Genomic DNA, 13,871 nt, shown 5'->3' on the forward strand with positions numbered 1-13,871 from the left:
AACGTCCTCTCTGCTCTAAAAAAAAAAAAAAATACTTAACAGCAAATAACCTTTAAACCAGGGGTGCCCACACTTTTTCGGCTCGCGAGCTACTTTTTAACCTGCAGAGTCCCCGAGATCTACCTGACCCCCCCCCCCCCATATATAAGGATTCTTGTAAACCCCCCCCCCCCCCCCCAAAAAAAAGCCTATCAAATAGTAACTGCAGGAGCCTTCTCCCCTACATGTCATGAACCCCCTCTCCCTATCCCAGCAGTTCACTCTACCTCCTTTCAAATGTAGAAAATAGCTTCAAAATCCTCCTGATGCCATTTGTCCAGTGTTCTGACTTGCCTGGCAGTCTGGAGGGGAGGAGACCTATCTCTTCATTTGCTCCTCTCAGCAGCGCAGTCAGCTTCTCTCCTGTATGCCAAAAGTTCTCTCTGTCTCCTCTCAAGATAAAAAACACATCACAACACACTGTTCACTCATGTGTCACTGACGTCTGTACGAGTCAGATTCGGCCAGGCAAGAGAACATACTGTGCATAGAATACACAGATCTCTACAGTGCTGTGTGCGTGCCCAGAGATTTGCTTACTATGTCTTTATGCACATTAAAAGTGGCAGGGGAGATGGAGCAGCAACAGCTGAGTGCATGGGGCCGAACTGTGGCATATAAATTATTTTAACATAATATTCATGTGCAAATTGAGGCTACCGAAATCTCTTCTCAATACTTTCTGCCTGGAGTAGAGGGGACGCTGTATGATGAGTCACACAGCCTGGACTCTGGAGGGGAGGAGACCTGTCTCCTCATTTGCTCCTCTCCCCTTCAGACACGCCTCCTCTTTAGCCGCGCCTCTCCCCTTTCCTCCGTGAAGTTTCTAAGGCAGCAAAATCTGACAGCTGCGCTGCACAGCTTCAGATTATGACAGGACTACTCAACAGGCGGTCGCGATCTACCGGTAGATCGCGATCGACCTATTGGGCACCCCTGCTTTAAACAAACAAAACAATATAATAATAAAAAAATAAAATATATGCTGATACAGCTGAACAGCTGATACAAATCCTTAAATAAATCTGCACTGTTTCTATTTCCTGATTCATGGAAGCAGACATTGTTAACATTCTGTGCTTTCAAATGAGCTCATCTACCATCCATAGTAGTCATGTGACACGGGGGAGAGATAAAAAATTACAATTTGTGATTAGACACAAATGAGGGGGAATTAAAAAGGCTCAACTCACTAAATACATACATGGTGCATTTGTCTGTTGTACTTCCTTCCTGTTCAGCTCCACTTTAAAATACGGATTCTGTGTGCTCCTGCCTGTGTGTGCTCCTCCCCTCCCTACTGCATGTGTGAATAGCTACAGAGGTGATAACGTAAAGTGAACCTGAACAGAATAAAAATATTTAATGATGTATCTGCAAATTAATATTACATACTTATCTCGCCATCAGTTCCTCTCAGAAGTTGACCATTTTCTTCTTACAATTCCTTCCAGTTCTGACAAGATTTTGTCAAAAGTGAAATATATCAGTTGCCATCAGTTATAACTGAAAGGACAACTGATGAGACAGATAATGTCCATGTTTCCCTATGGCTCAATGGGCGATATTACAGTTTAACTGTATGCTAACCAGGAAACTGTTTTATGGGAAAATGGCTATTTTCAAAATGGAGGACAGAGAATTCTATTGATTGCAGTAGATAAACAGGAATGCAGGAAAGGAGAAAGATTGATGAGTAGAATACATAAGAGGTAAGTATGTTGTGTGTATATTTATTTTGACTGTTAATTTTCAGTTCAGGTTGGAGTGATAAGACAACATTCTCACTGTGAGAGCTTATCACTTCATGTTAATAAGGCAAGATTCTCTACTGAATTAACACTTAAAATACAGATCGATGTGTGGTGATACGTTTTCATTTGCCTTATCACCAGCATGATCTTAGTAAATTCTGGCCTATGTTAGGGACATTAGACTGCGCTGCGTAATATGTTGGCGCTTTATAAATACAATAAATAAATAAGACTATGATTAAGGTAGGAAATAAATCATGAGCTCTTCTGAGGGACAGTAAAAGTAAACTTGAGATGGCAAAATAAAAAAGATTTTATACTCACCTGGGGCTTCCTCCAGCCTCATGAGCACCAATGAGTCCCTTGCCGTCCCTCCCAAGTGCCACCGTTCTGCGGCAATCAGCCCCAGTAATCTGGCTCAGTCACACCAGTCGGCTATTCTGCCCCTCCGTGCATGCGCAAAAGAGCCCACTGCTGCGACTGAGCCACACTACTGGGGCTGACTGAGGCAGAACGGAGGCACTCGGGAGGACGGCGAGGGACGCATCAGTGCTTATGGGGCAGGAGCCGCTCAACCCTGCTCACTCCGGCCGGCAGCGGGGCGGGAGAGACTAGTAGACTGACTGCTTCGGTGGTAACAGCAGCGTCAGGCAACCTGCCCGGCTCCAGTGGGAAGCGATGGAGGCTAATCCGCTGGCGGTACTGCGGAGAGGTATTCCGTCTTCAGTGTAAGCACTCATGGCCAGCGCCTATAGAATAGATTTCCTATTGCGTTCAATCGTTGCATCCTATTTACAATTTTATCACTGGATGACCATTTGTTAAATATCTGACCATCAGGAACATTTATTTAAGAGCAATAATTTGCTCACAGTGGATTCAATCAGCTTAGATCAACTGCTATACCTATCAAGTACCTCAGAGTCTCCAGGAATACCATTTTTATTTTATATATTGATTTTTTTTTATTATACATTTTTATATTTTTGGACATTTTTTTCTACTGCAGTAGGAGAGGTGATGTAATTGACATGTCTAAGTGTGAATGAGTAGTGTATATGATCAAGATACAATCTAACAACCATAGTAAATAAACTAGATTTTTATAGATCTTTTAGCGCTGTCTGCATTTCTATTTGAGATGGCGATGTAACACAACGGCACGGTTCACAGAGGTCAGTTGATTTGCAGCATAATTCTGCATTTCAACTCACAGCTCATACAATTCTATGAGCCTGTTCACAGTACTGCATTGTAACTGATCACGTTAGTCTAGCTTGCTGCATGCAGGCTTTGTATCAAAGTCTATGTCCAGTCTCCACTGCAGTTCACAGTCGTCATAACACAATGCGTGCATTATGCAACTGACCACTGTGAACCTAACCTAAAAGTAGGAAAAAGGAATATATAGAGTTACATTTCTCAGCATCCCTGCATTGCAGTATAAACCATGGAAAAAGGTAGTGATGAGGCTGAAAACAAAAGCATGGCAATCAACTTGAAAATGGCACCTGCACATGCACTGCCTATTTATTTCTCATTCAAGCTTGCTGGAAATATCAATAGAGTTTGCAGGTGCTACTACCAGTAATTTTGCTGACTCAGAAAATTGTAATTTCAATGAAATCCCCATCCTGCATTAAAAGTAACAGCCGTGTGATCCCGCATGTGCATGACAACACTAGCACGTGTTCGTGTACCTGTACAAACCCATTTGAAGGTGAATGCTTGCTGCAATAAAAGTTTTTTGTTTTTTTTTGTTTTTTTAAACACAAGTTTTGAAAGTGTTCTTTTAACAAAATACTTTGTTAAAGGGAACCTTAACTGAACGGGGGTAAAGAGTTTCACTTACCTGGGGCTATTACCAGCCCCCTGCAGCAGTCCTGTGCCTTCGGAGCCGCTCTGGAATCCTCCGGTCCCCCGCTGTCACTTAGTTTCGTTTTTGACGACTCACCAGTCGGCCGGGCGCCATGCGTATTATTGGACGCATTCCCTACTGCAATTAGCGCTGTTGCAGACCGCAATGTGTACAAAAATACGCGTTGTCGCATATCTATGCGTGCGGAATGCGGCAACGTGTATTTTTGTACGCGTTGAGGTCCGCCGACTGGTGAGTTGTCAAAAACGTAACTAACTGACAGCGGGGGACCAGAAGATTCCAGAGCGGCTCCGAGGGCACAGGACTGTTGCACGGGGCTGGTAATAGCCCCGGTAAGTGAAAATCTTTACCCCCCGTTCAGTTAAGGTTCCCTTTAAAGAAGGAAGGATTCTTCAGTCTCAGTCTTCAGAAGGATAAAGAGTTTGGATCTCTAACTAAGTTTCTTACATGGATCACACAATACTTATGTACATGATCTGTTCATTTGAGATTTGATAGGTTCCAGATATTAGAGATCAGCAGGAAGTTTAAGGGGAAAATGGTTGCCCAAGATTATCTAGCACTCTGCATCCACAGGGAGATGCATCAGGGAGGCGTACATTCATTAGACTCTCACCTGAGGCAGTCCCAAATGCACTCCTCTGCCAAGTTTAGCCTAGTGTGTGTACAAGGCTTTAACTTCCTGCATAGCTCATTAAACCCTTGTGTAACCTGTACCTAGTTTCAGTAAGCCCTTATAGGCCTGGAGTTATCCATCCTAAAGGTAATACATGTCTTATTTTTCCGAACTAGTCGTTCAAACCGGTCGTTTGAACGACAGTTGGACGTTTGTACGTTCGATAGACTGATAGCAGCAGTTTTGACTGATCCGTGGACTAACTGTCGTACAAACGACAGTTAGATCCGTACATGTGTACAAACGACATGTTTGAAAGTCTATTAGTTTCCCACTTGTCCATTGTTTTATCCAGTCCATTGTTCTATCCAGTCCATTGTCCATCATCAGATTGGTTAAAGGACATGTAAATTAGCATATCAAACGACTGTTGTTCAGTGTGAACGTGATGTCTGAACGACTTGTTTGAACTTCAAGTTGTTCAAATGACCGGTTTATACGTCAAGTTTGACGTGTGTATGCGTAATAGGGTGTTAACCACTTCCCGACCGCCTAACGCACAGGGGCGGCCGGGAAGTGGAGCCCGCAAGGACCAGCTCACCCACAGAGGCGGCGGTCCTTGTAGGGGCATGGGCAGAGCGATTGCGTCATCCGTGACGCGATCCTCCACCGGCGCCTGACTCCGTTCACCCGCCGCAACATCCCGCCGGCGGGATGTTAACCCGACAATCGCTGCATACAAAGTGTATAATACACTTTGTAATGTTTACAAAGTGTATTATACAGGCTGCCTCCTGCCCTGGTGGTCCCAGTGTCCGAGGGACCACCAGGGCAGGCTGCAGCCACCCTAGTCTGCACCCAAGCACACTGATCTCCCCCCCCCTGCCCCCTGATCGCCCACAGCACCCCTCAGACCCCCCCTGCCTACCCCCCAGACCACTGTTTACACCCAATCACCCATCAATCACTCCCTGTCACTATCTGTCAACGCTATTTTTTTTTTAACCCTAAACTGCCCCCTGGGGACTCCAGATCACCCCCCCCCCACCCCTCAGATTCTCCCCAGACCCCCCCCCCCCCCCCCCACCTGTACTGTATCAGCTGTCAATCACCTGTTAATCACCCCCTGTCACTGCCACCCATCAATCAGCCCCTAACCTGCCCCTTGCAGGCAATCTGATCACCCACCCACACCAATAGATCGCCCGCAGATCCGTCGTCAGATCACCTCCCAAGTGCAGTGTTTACGTCTGTTCTCTACCCTAAACACCCACTAATTACCCATCAATCACCCATCAATCACCCCCTGTCACTGTTACCCATCAGATCAGACCCTAATCTGCCCCTTGCGGGCACCCAATCACCCACCTACACGCTCAGATTGCCCTCAGACACCCCCCCCTTATCAATTCGCCAGTGCATTAGTTACATCTATTCTTCCCTGTAATAACCCACTGATCACCTGTCAATCACCTATCAATCACCCCCTGTCACTGCCACCCATCAATCACCCCCTGACACTGCCACCCATCAATCACCCCCTGACACTGCCACCCATCAATCAGCCCCTAACCTGCCCCTTGCGGGCAATCTGATCACCCACCCACACCAATAGATCGCCCGCAGATCCGACGTCAGATCACCTCCCAAGTGCATTGTTTACATCTGTTCTCTACCCTAAACACAGACTAATTACACATCAATCACCTCGTCACTGCTATCCATCAGATTAGACCCCTATCTGCCCCTAGGGCACTTAATCACCCGCCCACACCCTCAGAACGCCCTCAGACCCCAGCCCTGATCACCTCGCCAGTGCATTGCTTGCATCTATTCCCCCCTCTAATCACACCTTGAGACACCCATCAATCACCTCCTGTCATCCCCTAGCACACCTACCCATCAGATCAGGCCCTAATTTGCCCCGTGTGGGCTCCTGATCACTCGGCCAAACCCTCAGATCCCCCTCAGACCCCTTCCCGATCACCTCCCCAGTGCATTGATTGCATCTATTTTCCCCTCTAACCACCCCCTAAGACACCCATCAATCACCTCCTGTCACCCCCCTACCACTCCTATCCATCAGATCATGCCCAATACAACCTGTCATCTAAAAGGCCACCCTGCTTATGACCAGTTCCACAAAATTCGCCCCCTCATACACCACCTGTCATCAAAATTTGCAGATGCTTATACCCCTGAACAGTCATTTTGAGACATTTGGTTTCCAGATTACTCACGGTTTTGGGCCCGTAAAATGCCAGGGCGGTATAGGAACCCCACAAGTGACTCCATTTTAGAAAAAACACCCCAATGTATTCTGTTAGGTGTATGACGAGTTCATAGAAGATTTTATTTTTTGTCAAATAGCGGAAATTGATTTTTATTGTTTTTTTTTCACAAAGTGTCATTTTTCACTAACTTGTGACAAAAAATAAAATCAATGAACTCGCCATACACCTAACAGAATACCTTGGGGTGTCTTCTTTCTAAAATGGGGTCACTTGTGGGGTTCCTATACTGCCCTGGCATTTTAGGGGCCCTAAACCGTGAGGAGTAGTCTAGAAAACAAATGCCTCAAAATGACCTGTGAATAGGACGTTGGGCCCCTTAGCGCACCTAGGCTGCAAAAAAGTGTCACATATGTGGTATCGCCGTACTCAGGAGAAGTAGTATAATGTGTTTTGGGGTGTATTTTTACACATACCCATGCTGGGTGGGAGAAATATCTCTGTAAATGGACAATTATGTGTAAAAAAAAAATCAAACAATTGTCATTTACAGAGATATTTCTCCCACCCAGCATGGGTATGTGTAAAAATACACCTCAAAACACATTATACTACTTCACCTGAGTACGGTGGTACCACATGTGTGGCACTTTTTTTACACCCTAAGTACGCTAAGGGGCCCAAAGTCCAATGAGTACCTTTAGGATTTCACAGGTCATTTTTGTTTCAAGACTACTCCTCACGGTTTAGGGCCCCTAAAATGCCAGGGCAGTATAGGAACCCCACAAATGACCCCATTCTAGAAAGAAGAGACCCAAAGGTATTCCGTTAGTAGTACGGTGAGTTCATAGAAGATTTTATTTTTTGTCACAAGTTAGCGGAAAATGACACTTTGTGAAAAAAAACAATTAAAATCAAATTTCCGCTAACTTGTGACAACAAATAAAAACTTCTATGAACTCACCATACTCCTAACGGAATACCTTGGGGTGTCTTCTTTCTAAAATGGGGTCATTAGTGGGGTTCCTATACTGCCCTGGCATTTTAGGGGCCCTAAACCGTGAGGAGTAGTCTTGAAACAAAAATGACCTGTGAAATCCTAAAGGTACTCATTGGACTTTGGGCCCCTTAGCGCAGTTAGGGTGCAAAAAAGTGTCACACATGTGGTATCGCCGTACTCGGGAGAAGTAGTATAATGTGTTTTGGGGTGTATTTTTACACATACCCATGCTGGGTGGGAGAAATACCTCTGTAAATGACAATCTTGATTTTTTTACACACAATTGTCCATTTACAGAGATATTTCTCCCACCCAGCATGGTTATGTGTAAAAATACACCCCAAAACACATTGTACTACTTCTCCCGAGTACGGCGATACCACATGTGTGGCACTTTTTTGCGCCCTAACTGCGCTAAGGGGCCCAAAGTCCAATGAGTACCTTTAGGATTTTACAGGTCATATTGAGAAATTTTTTTTCCAGACTACTCCTCACGGTTTAGTGCCCCTAAAATGCCAGGACAGTATAGGAACCCCACAAATGACCCCATTTTAAAAAGAAGACACCCCAAGGTATTCTGTTAGTAGTATGGTGAGTTCATAGAAGATTTTATTTTTTGTCACAAGTTAGCGGAAATTGATTTTTATTGTTTTTTTTCACAAAGTGTCATTTTCCGCTAACTTGTGACAAAAAATAAAATCTTCTATGAACTCACCGTACTACTAACAGAATACCTTGGGGTGTCTTCTTTCTAAAATGGGGTAATTTGTGGGGTTCCTATACTGTCCTGGCATTTTAGGGGCCCTAAACCGTGAGGAGTAGTCTGGAAAAAAATTTTCTCAAAATGACCTGTAAAATCCTAAAGGTACTCATTGGACTTTGGGCCCCTTAGCGCAGTTAGGGCGCAAAAAAGTGCCACACGTGGTATCGCCATACTCGGGAGAAGTAGTATAATGTGTTTTGGGGTGTATTTTTACACATACCCATGCTGAGTGGGAGAAAGACCTCTGTAAATGGACAATATTGTGTAAAAAAAAATTAAAAAAATTGTCATTTACAGAGATATTTCTCCCACCCAGCATCGGTATGTGTAAAAATACACCCCAAAACACATTATACTACTTCTACTGAGTACGGCAATACCACATGTGTGGCACTTTTTTGCAGCCTAACTGCGCTAAGGGGCCCAAAGTCCAATGAGCACCTTTAGGCTTTACAGGGGTGCTTACAAATTAGCACCCCCCAAAATGCAAGGACAGTAAACACACGCCACAAATGACCCCATTTTGGAAAGTAGACACTTCAAGGTATTCAGAGAGGGGCATGGTGAGTCCGTGGCAGATTTCATTTTTTTTGTCGCAAGTTAGAAGAAATGGAAACTTTTTTTTTTTTTTTGTCACAAAGTGTCATTTTCCGCTTACTTGTGACAAAAAATAATATCTTCTATGAACTCAGTATGCCTCTCAGGGATGTCTTCTTTCCAAAATGGGGTCATTTGGGGGGTATTTATACTATCCTGGAATTCTAGCACCTCATGAAACATGACAGGGGGTCAGAAAAGTCATAGATGCTTGAAAATGGGAAAATTCACTTTTTGCACCATAGTTTGTAAACGCTATAACTTTTACCCAAACCAATAAATATACACTGAATGGGGTTTTTTTTTAATCAAAAACAGGTTTGTCCACATTTTTCGCGCTGCATGTATACAGAAATTTTACTTTATTTGAAAAATGTCAGCACAGAAAGTTAAAAAAAATCATTTTTTTGCCAAAATTCATGTCTTTTTTGATGAATATAATAAAAAGTAAAAATCGCAGCACCAAAAGAAAGCTTTATTAGTGACAAGAAAAGGAGCCAAAATTCATTTAGGTGGTAGGTTGTATGAGCGAGCAATAAATCGTGAAAGCTGCAGTGGTCTGAATGGAAAAAAAGTGCCTGGTCCTTAAGGGGGGTAAAGCCCACGGTCCTCAAGTAGTTAAAGAGCAGGCTGAGGACAATGGACTGCCACATGCCTAGGCGTATTGGGCATAATTTTAACATTAAGAAGCTGGATATTACATTCTCCACTATTTTATAGCACAAGTACTTATCAGTAAAAAATGTTTAGCAGCAAACAAAATCCACACTTGAAAAAAAATAAATTCCATTTTATAATTAATGGTCACATTTTGGGAACATGTCTGCAAATCCACAAGCATTTGAAGGATTTAACATACCCATACTGGAATAGTCCTGATTCTGTCTTTTCAAAATGGTTTCACTTGTGGTACTACTTTGCTGTTCAGACACATTTAGGAATCAAGAACACTGCTGCTATAAACTGGCAATAAGGTATAAACAGCAATTAAGCACAGCCGAAGCGTTAAAATTGTCAGGAATATTAAGGGCTCTTTCACATTAGAGCCCTTTTCCTGCGTTTTAATGCAAAGTCAATAATTTGCGTTTACCAAGGTAAAGTGAAAGTCCATAGACTTTCATTTTACCTTTCACACCCGACGCTGCGTATCAGTGCATTGCTGTTCAAGACCAGGAAGTCTTGCAGCCACGTGCAGCGGCAAGTGGAAACGTAGCCTCAGACAATACCAGTTGTCTGGCTATCCTGCTGATCCTCTGCCTCTAATACTTTTAGCCATAGACCCTGAACAAGCATATGCAGATCAGGGGTTTCATTATTGTCAGATCTAACAAGATTAGACGCATGCTTGTTCCTGGTGTAATTCAGACACTACTGCAGCCAGGTAGATAAGGGCTACCAGGCAACTGGTATTTGTTTAAAAGCAAATAAATATTGCAGCCTGAGCTGTTCTTTAAAGCTTTATTAAGATGGCATCTGCTTTTGGGAACAAAAAGCTCCTGGCCAGGAAGCAGACACTTTGCCCTGTCAGCCATCCTGGCCTGTCATTATCAGCGTGAATGCCCCAGTTTGTTGTCTGTATAAGATTCACCAGAGCCCCATATCTGCTGTGTTCCAGCGTCTAGCCCTGCCACTTTGCAGAAAAAGGCCTCTACCTTTGATATCTGATATGAAAAAGGCCAGGGCCATTTTCTGTAAGGGGGCAGACCTATGCACCGGAACCCAGCTGATACGGGGTTCCAGTCAATATTATTAAACAGACAATGTGTTGGGGGGACACGTAGAGTGTACCAGAGCTGAACGGATTTAAAAAAAGTATTACAGTTTCCTGTGTACACACCAGATATACAGTGACAACCAGATATGTATATCTGACTTTAAAAACACGGTGACTGCTTTATTGCAGCAGCACAGATAACTTTTTTTTTTTTTTTTTTTTTAGAATGGTATGGTTTATTGGTTTATTTCATTTTTGTGGAAAAGCACTGCTATTACTGTATATATATATAAGTTATTTATGATGACTATTATCTGAGAAATAGAACATTTTATCATATTTTCCATTATAATTACAGTTTAAATTAATTAGGAGTTGGTGCATTTTTTCCCGACTCCAGGTACCCACAAAATTGCGCTTACTCTTCAGCCCTGCTCTTAAGATTACCGACCCCCAGATGGGTCGGCACCTTCTGTGCATGCGTGTGCCCACGTCATCAGGAGCGCCGCAGGCTTGTGCATGTGCAGAAGACACCGACCTACCTGGGAGGGCGGCAATCTTCGCAGGCTGCCAGTGGGATACGGAAGAAGACAGTAGCAGCGGCTAGGGACCCATGTGACTTGTAGAAGGTGGAAGAAGCCTGAGGTAAGTAAACATACATTTACTTACCTCGTGTATCCTTCAGCCTCCCTGGCTAAGTGGTTAAGGAGCTCCTACAGATGAAGAAGCAATAAATAAGTGGTATGAGCAGGCAACTAGTATAGAAAAGTGCCAGCTTGCAAGCTTGGTCTACCGGAGTAGATGCTACACAAGAAAAACGTGTCATTTCTTGTCATTGTAGCAATCATTCATGAGAAGTAAAAAAAAATAAAAATAATAATAATAAAGTGACAGTGTCACATTAAAAAATAAAGTGTTTTTTTTTCACCCTGTGGTGAAGTGTTAACCCCTACTTAACTAATAACCCCTTTGTGTCACTTATACTTGGCCTTAAGATTCATGGAGACTTGTAATGGCTGCAGCCCATGCTGATCAGATGCAATCATTAGGGCAATAGTTTGGGGACACAGCGAGGTGTAGATGCATCACTGTGCTGTTGCCTAGCATTGCATCTGTACAGCACTGAGGTCCCAAAACTGTGCACCCTTGTGACTGCATGCAACTGCTACAGCTGCACAGACTGGCAATAATGGTATCCTGCATGTCTAACTGAAATATGGCATATGTGGTATAATTTTAACCAGGACAAGCCAAATGTATTGGCATCGTGTGAAAAAACACCCTCGGAAAATGTCTAAAAAAAATTAGACACTTCGTCGAAAACAGTATTATCCAAAGAAAGCCTAGATTGTCCCCAAAAAAACAATATACAGTAGTGAGAAAAAGTATGTGAACCCTTTGGAATTATATGGATTTCTGCACAAATTTGTCATAAAATGTGATCTGATCTTCATCTAAGTCACAACAATAGACAATCACAGTCTGATTAACCTCCTTGCCGGTTATCCCGAGCTCAGCTCGGGGTAACCTGCGCAGGAGGATTTCTCAGGCCCCGCTGGGCCGATTTTTGTCAAATAAAAAGGAGCACACGCAGCCGGCACTTTGCCAGCCGCGTGTGCTACCTGATCGCCGCCCCAGCGCGGCGATCCGCCGCGTGCAGCGACGAAAGAGGGTCCCCCCAGCCGCCCGAGCCCAGCGCAGCAGGAACAAACAGTTCCGGCCAGCGCTAAGGGCTAGATCGGAGGCGGCTGACGTTCATGACATCACTCCGCTCGTCGCCATGGCGACAAGGAAAGCGAAACAAGGAAGGCCGCTCATTGCGGCCTTCCTTGTTACTTCTGATCGCCGGAGGCGATCAGAAGTGCGCATACGGAGCGCCCTCTAGTGGGCTTTCATGCAGCCAACTTTTAGTTGGCTGCATGAAATCGTTTTTTTTTATTTAAAAAAAACCCTCCCGCAGCCGCCCTGGCGATCTTAATAGAACGCCAGGGAGGTTAAAGGACAACCATGTGACATGATGAGATAGACGTGTATGCACAGCGCCAAGCACACAAATGACTATGATGTGTTTGTTTTTTTCCTTCTATGCATGAAAAGTTAAAAATCAGGTAAACAACTAACATGTTTCTCTCTGGGTCAGACTACAGCATAACCCTCACTGATAATTACAGCAATAAAACACTTTCCTGTCAGTAAATGGCCTCTGTGAGCAGGAAAAAGCTATAAAGGGTCAATAGTTCATAGATTTGAGCTCTGGCATACTTAAATTAATGTATCATTGAGCAGAGACTATGAATCAGTAAAAACTTAAAAAAACTAGATTTAGATTTAAATATAAAATAAAACTATGGGAACCCTTAACCTCTTGACGACCAGCTAACGCCGATCGGCGTAAACTGGTCGTCTGCGGGTTACCATGGTTTCCATGTCAGTTCACGGAGGGTGTCTACGTGAACAGCCGGAGAGCCGCCAATCGCGGCTCGCCGGCAAAATGTAAACACACGGGGAAGAAATCCCTGCTGTTTACATCATACGGCGCTGCTGCGCAGCAGCGCCGTAGGGCAGATCGGCGATCCCCGGCCTCTGATTGGCCGGGGATCGCCGGCATCTGATAGGCGGAAGCCTATCCTTCAATGCGCAGGACGGAACTCCGTCCTGCGCATTACGGAGAGAGGGAGGGAGGGAGGTAAGGAGGCAGAGGGCGGAAATGGCTGCGGAGAGGGGCTTTGAGGAGCCCCCCCGCAAAAGGCAGATGGCCGGCGCCGATCAGACCCCCCCTGTAGGACATCCCCCTAGTGGGGAAAAAAGGGGGGGGGGGGGGGAGTCTGATCGCCCTGGCATAATACTGATCTGTGCTGCGGGCTGGAGAGCCCACGCAGCACAGATCAGGCAAATCACCCCTGGTCGGCAAGTGGTTAAAAAGTGATTTTTAGGAAAAGGAGGATAGATACTATTGTTTATCTCATCAGTTTATTTTCACCTCGGATGTCCTTTAAACTAATACAACACAAATAATTAAATGTTTCCATGTTTTTATTGAACACAGCATGTAAAACATTCACAGTTCAGGTGGAAAAAGTATGTGAACCCTTGGATATAATAACTGGTTGAACCTCCTTTGGCAGCAATAACTTCAACCAAACGTAGATTGCAGATCAGACATGCACAACCGTCAATAGTAATTTTTGACCATTCCTCTTTACAGAACTGTTTCAGTTCAGCAATATTCTAGGTATGTCTGGTGTACATTGCTTTCTTTAGGTCATGCCACAGCATCT

General features: G+C 44.3%; 1 protein-coding gene across 1 annotated transcript in view; it reads right to left on the reverse strand.

Moving 5' to 3' along the window:
- Positions 1-13,871, reverse strand: part of TEX10 (testis expressed 10) — a 178,645-nt gene that overhangs the window by 123,183 nt on the left and 41,591 nt on the right. The gene's annotated exons all lie outside the window — the stretch shown is intronic.

This window comes from Hyperolius riggenbachi, chromosome 5 (genome assembly GCF_040937935.1).
Source record: "Hyperolius riggenbachi isolate aHypRig1 chromosome 5, aHypRig1.pri, whole genome shotgun sequence".
NCBI classification, from domain to species: Eukaryota; Metazoa; Chordata; class Amphibia; order Anura; family Hyperoliidae; genus Hyperolius; species Hyperolius riggenbachi.